The following is a 6,118-nucleotide window of genomic DNA, read 5'->3' on the forward strand; positions in this document are numbered from 1 at the left end:
TGTTCTCCATCCTTTGTATTTCCTGACAGTTGGCAGCTCATCTGGAGACTGGATTAGAATCCAGTTCAGTTCCTTTGGGGAGATTCTGGGCTGTTTGGCCTAGCAGGCTTGGAATTTCTGGCTGCCTCTCTTGTGACCTTGTCCACCATTGATGCTTAATGACTACCATTTCTTGTGAGTTGCAAAATATGATATTTCAGTTCCAGAATTTCTTGTTCATTGGAGAAACAGAACTAATAAAATATATATTTATATAAGAGGGGGCTTATTAAATGAGTTTATACTGCCTCAAAGACTGAAAACTTCTGCAATGGCCACCGGCAACCTGGGGAAACAGGAAAGCCCACAGTGTCTTAGCCCAGGTAGCTGAACAACTCAAGAGAGACACAGGATACAGCCCCACTCTGAGGCTCCACATTCAAGGTAAGGCAGTGAATTTCTCCTTTCTCATTTCCTGTTCTACCCAGGCCAGTGTGGATGGGATCCTGTCCGTCAGTATAGGAGGTGGGTCTTCTCCACCCATTGCCCACCCTGGCCAATCTTTTGTGGCCAAGGCCTCGCAGATAAAGCAGGTCATGGGTTTTGCCAATTCTCCAGACTTTGCCTGGAATGCAGGAGGACTGACGCTTTTGTGTGCATATATTGGTTGTGAGACTTTCCCAAGAGACATTGCCTCCCCTCTATTTGGTTACCCGGTGGTCTAGTTCACATAGAAAAGGCAGGAGAAGTGCTTTTTTTCCCCTTTCACTCACTAGATTTCGATATAATGATTGATTCCCTGTTATGTTCTGAAGGTGCCTAGATCTATTTTTAAAATGCCATTGTGAGCTTATGCTTACAAATATGTTCAGTGGGTTTCAGCATAGTACATTTAACAGTACTGAAACATAAGCTTTGTCATCTCTGGGTGGCTGCAGTCACCTCAGCTGGCCTCTGAGTCCTTCAGACATGGCCCTGGTAAATTTGAAGAGCTTTCATAATATGGGATTAAAGATCTTCCAACTAATTCTGTGTATTTCCTATTCCAGAGCTAGAGTCACTTCTCCAAGAAGAGCTGAATTTCTTTTTTTCCCAATAATGAATGGTAATTTAAGACTACTATCCAATTTCTAGGCTCATAGGAAATGGATTACTCATTGTCTTTTTGCCTTTGCAGCCAAGCTAAAGAAAAAATGTATAGTAAATACATACATATTTATATGCAAATATATATTTCATAAGTGGCTTCAAAGATTTCCAGTTTTAACTGAGAGTAGAGCTTTTACTTAGGCTTGTGTCTTGCATCTGAATTTCCTTTCTTCTGTATGGAGAATCATGGTTGTGACCTTGAACTAGGAATACCAGTTTGGATTTGAAAGCAATGAAGAAACCACAAAGTCGAGAATGATTACCTTGAGAGTCAAGACAGTGGCACATCAATAAAGAACAGGGAGACTGTGATTAAAATAGGGTTCCAGGAATATGTCCAGGGTGATTAGCCAAGTTCTTAACTGGCTGTACATTGATGCAATTCAGTAACCTGTATGTTTCACTGAAGTTTTCTGTATCTGTTTTTATTTTACAATTCAGTGGTCAAATGGGGTACAAAATTTCACTTAAAGATGAATGAGTTCTGGAAAGACACTGTAACTTTTGGGAAATTTTCCCCCTTGAGATTTGCTATCAGATAATCGTTTCATCTAAAAGCAGGAGCAATTTTATTTCTTCCTTTTCAACTGGTATGAGTGTCTTTTATTTCTGAGTCTTCCATTTTTACTGTGGTTAAAACTTATAACTGTATGTCACATAAGAGTGGTTAAAAAATAGACATCCTTGATATGTTCCAGATCTTAGAGAAACATCCTTCAGCCTTCCACCATTCAGTAGAATGTGCACTGTAAGTTTTATCATAGATGACCTTTCACAAGCTGTTTCCCACTATTCTATTTTTTGTTCTTATTTTTCTCTTTTTGGTTTGTCAGAAATGGGTACTGAATTTTGTCAACTATTTTACTGCACTTATTGTCATAATTATATAGCTTTTTCTTCAGCCTGTTTATGTGGTAGATTGCAATGAATAATTTCCTAATGTTGAGCCAGCCTTATATACTTATAATAATTTGGGCTTTTTTTTCACTATATGTGTCAGAGACTCATGGGAATTTCTGGGTTTCTGGCTTCTCCTGTACCCAATTGAAACTTCAGAGAACCTGGACTCAAGGCTCCACCATGTTAACCTGCCTTCTCATCACTCTAGTCCCAATTTTATCCCATGCTTAGTAAGATCTACTGAACAAAACTCCCCATAGGCTGAGACCTCTCTATAAATATAATAGCTAATGTAACAATCTATGTAAACTAGACAACTTCACATATTTCCCACCATCATTTTGTTGTGTGGATCTCAAATGCTTAAAGGAAAAAATAGACTGCTTCAGATTGACCCGAAAGAAAAATAAATCCTTATTTTCCATTTGATGACACATTTTAGTCTTTAAAGATTCATAAGACAGCTGAATCTTTTCACACAGATGCCTAATGATACGACAAGGGCTCAGAGCTTGGATTTTAGCTTTCTGATTAATATGGTGGTGTCAGATATTACAGCTGGGTAATTATAATTTGCAAGAATCCTGCGCCTTCACAGTAGGAAACTGAAACCGAGTCAGCCTATAAATTGGTCTGCAAACTCTCCAAAAAGATAATTACTAACATGAGAATAGGAGGAATAAATGTGTTGTCACTGTTCAATTTTATTTCCTGTGAATTGATTGCTTCCTCCACAGTGGGCAATATGTATGCCCAGATGCATTCTGGGAAGCATGCTCCTATGGTATCGTGATGAGTAATAAAAATACAGGTTTCTGAGAAAGGGCTTTAAAGCACAGGCTAAATGACATTACAGTATGGCCCTGGAATGGAGAAACAAACCCATGACATCTGACTAAGAACAAGGTGGAATACTGTGAGGATGATTCATAGTGGGTTGTAAAATAGAAAGGCCAGGGCTGGGGATTTAGCTCAGTGGTTCGGTGGACCCAAGTTCAATCTCGGTACCAAAAAAAAAAAAAAAAATGGCCAGGATGCCCACAGGGAAGAGGAGCCAGCAACTCTTGGGTAGTGCTCACCTCCTGCTCCTGTAAGAGACAGATCCCAGCTGTAAGAGCCTGCTGGAAACTTCCTGTCCACCAGGGCTGATTAGAAGAGTGCATGAATGATACTTGAAGTGGTCAGGTGACTGTGCAGCTCTCATAGATGGCAACAGCTGTGACAAAGCTGGGTCACAGTGAAAATCACCCAACTCATTTCCCTTTGCTTCAGGGGAACCTTCAAGTATTTATCCATTTTTGGCATGACTTATCTTTGTAGGTGTTTCTCCAGAGTCATCATAAAAATACATTTTCATATCCTGAACATCCCTCAGATGAGAACAAAGATGTGAGACAAGAATCTGCTGGCCAGACAGAGGGCAGTTGGATCCTAGAATGGGTTGAGAATGAGCTGTCCAGTGAGCAAAAGAAATTGACTGGATCTGCTTGAACTGTGATGATTAATCTGGCATTGTGTCCCTATAGGCAAGGGTTCTAAAATTCAAAATCAGAACATAGCAGAATTCCCTATAGAGTCTAAATTTAGATCATGGTTGGATTCCCTATAAAACTGCACCCAACAGTACTGATTCAGAAACTGAAATGGGGAGCAAGAACCTGCATTTTTTCATTCATTGACCAGGAGTTGAAGAAGCAGGTGGTTTGCGGAACTAAATGCAAAAAGCCTTCCCCTAAGGGTGGGTGGTTGTTTTGGTACAAGTTCATGAAAAGAACCATTGAGGGAACCAAGTCTCCAAAGCTCTGAAATGACATAAAAAAAACAGGCATCCAAAATGGCTGCGCAGTCTTTAGAGGTGGAGACGTAGGTTCTTGCTCATCTGCTCTGAGGTGTCTATGTCCTCTACATGGACCCCCAAAGGTTCTGTGCTAGAAGCTGAGTCCTCAGTGTGGGAGGTGGGGGAACCTTTAGAACAGGGGCCTGGTGGGTGGCAGTTACAACACTAGGAAGGGATTAACATAGTTCTCTTCTCAAGGTACCCCAGTTAGTTCCTGTGAGAGGAGTTGTTTTAAAAGAATAAGACTAGCTCGCCTCACTCTCCAGCTTCCTGTCTCACAGTGGGATATCCTGTTCCTGCACATTATTGCTATTGTGATGCCATCCATCCTGAGGGCCCTGCCAGGCCAAGCTGATGCCAGTGCCATGACCCTGAATCTCTAGACATGAGCTAAGTAAACCTGTTTTCTTCATAGTACACAGCTTTGGGTATTTTGTTATGGTAACAAGAAAACAGGGTAAAAGTTACAACCCCAAGAGCAAGTGGTCCTTATGAAGTGAAGCTAAGGATCGGGTCTCAATGTCCACAAGGAGTGCCTAACCTCCACTCTCAGCCTCAGTTCACTCCTTGAAATCTATCCAGGGTTTCTCAGAAGTACATCCTTGGCACTGAGGAGATTCTGGTGAGAGAGAAAGGCTAGGTCTCTGCTGCTCTATTTCACTGTTAGAAAAGTAACTCAAAGGGGATGTCCTTTGTAGTATGCAGGCTGTCTCTGCAAAGATAGCTCATAGTTATGTACCCCGGGTGGCCTTGCTAATGGCTTCCGATGACAGTAAAAGGAGCATGATGCCCACCTAGGTGCTGGCTTCCCTCAGTACCCAGGAAGGACTCAAGACCCTCCATCAAAAGTTTGATTTTAAAAAAGGAGGTTCTTTCATGCTTTGGTTTCTGCTTCAGGGTTTCTTACACATCTCCTCAAGCTTCCAGAACCTTCTCCAGCTCTTCCTTCTCCAGCTATGAAGAAATGGGAAGAATGCCCCAAAGCTACCTAGGGAAACCCCACCATTAACCTTGACCCTGATCTTATCCACATTTTCATTTCCCATATGTTTTATTACCATTAATGCATACAAATGCTGCTTTTAAAATCTTTGTTTGAATAAGATGCCACGAAGAGTAACAGATTTTAATTAATCTTTACCATTATTATTATTTTACCTTTGTGCAAATAGGATTTGTACAAAGTGCCCACAAAACAGAGGAAGCACACAAGTCCATACATCTTCCTGAAAATAGAACTCACGTGGAACATTGCCAGACCAACATGTTCTTAAGCAAGACTGATTATAATTACACCCTTCGTAAGGGTGAAGGGGATGAAGGGAGGGCAGGGAAATGAGGAAAAAAGAAGAACCAAGGTACATCATATAAAGGTACAAGATCCCAATGATGAATGTAACTGTTTTGTTTACCTTAAATGTACTGATAAACTTAATGAAAAAAAATCACACCATTCGTGGAGCTTCAGATTGTTTCCACAAGCCATAACAACAACGTCTAGACTTCAGATTCATGATAAAACTCCCCTATCAGAAATAACACTGACATTGTCATTGTCATAGTCGAAAGAGATAGAAGAATATTTTCTAGTGTATTCATTTTGCTTTGTTTCAGTTAGTGGAAAGGGGCTACATATTCTTCTTAACTAGCTGAGCTTTCTCTTGTCAGTAATAGAAATGCCTACCAGTTTCATTTTAAGACCTAGATTTCTGTTACTTAGTACTGAAAGAAATAAAGCAGTCCTGCTCTACTAAAACTTTTTTAAAATGCAAGGAAGGAAAAAATGAAAAGAGAATTTAATGGGTGTGTGATCATAACCACTGTCTGCATAGACATGTTTCTTGATTTCTCAACTTTTGCAAACCCTAAGCTAGTTCATTTATTTATCTGACATGCAGTGAGTACTGTGTCTCTCAGTGCTTATTTGGAGCCAGGATCCACCTAAGAACAAATAAATCATTCTAGGTATTGTTAACAGAAAGACATTAATTTGAGGTACTAGTTACTAAAGTGTTGGAAGGAGTAGAGTGGCTAAAATGTAAAACAAACCATGCCATGTGTTGGTATAGATACGGAGCAACTGGGATTCTCACCCACTGCTGTTAAAAATGTAAGGTGATATGATTTTGGAGACTACTTGGTCGTTTCTTTAAAATTTAGACATGTAACTTAACACATGGCCTAGCCATTCTAAATTTAGATATTTACCTAAGAGAAAAGAAAGCAGATATTCATACAAATACTTGTGCATAT

This window comes from Fukomys damarensis, unplaced genomic scaffold (assembly GCF_012274545.1).
Source record: "Fukomys damarensis isolate Sample0158 unplaced genomic scaffold, DMR_v1.0_HiC HiC_scaffold_9, whole genome shotgun sequence".
Taxonomy (NCBI): Eukaryota; Metazoa; Chordata; class Mammalia; order Rodentia; family Bathyergidae; genus Fukomys; species Fukomys damarensis.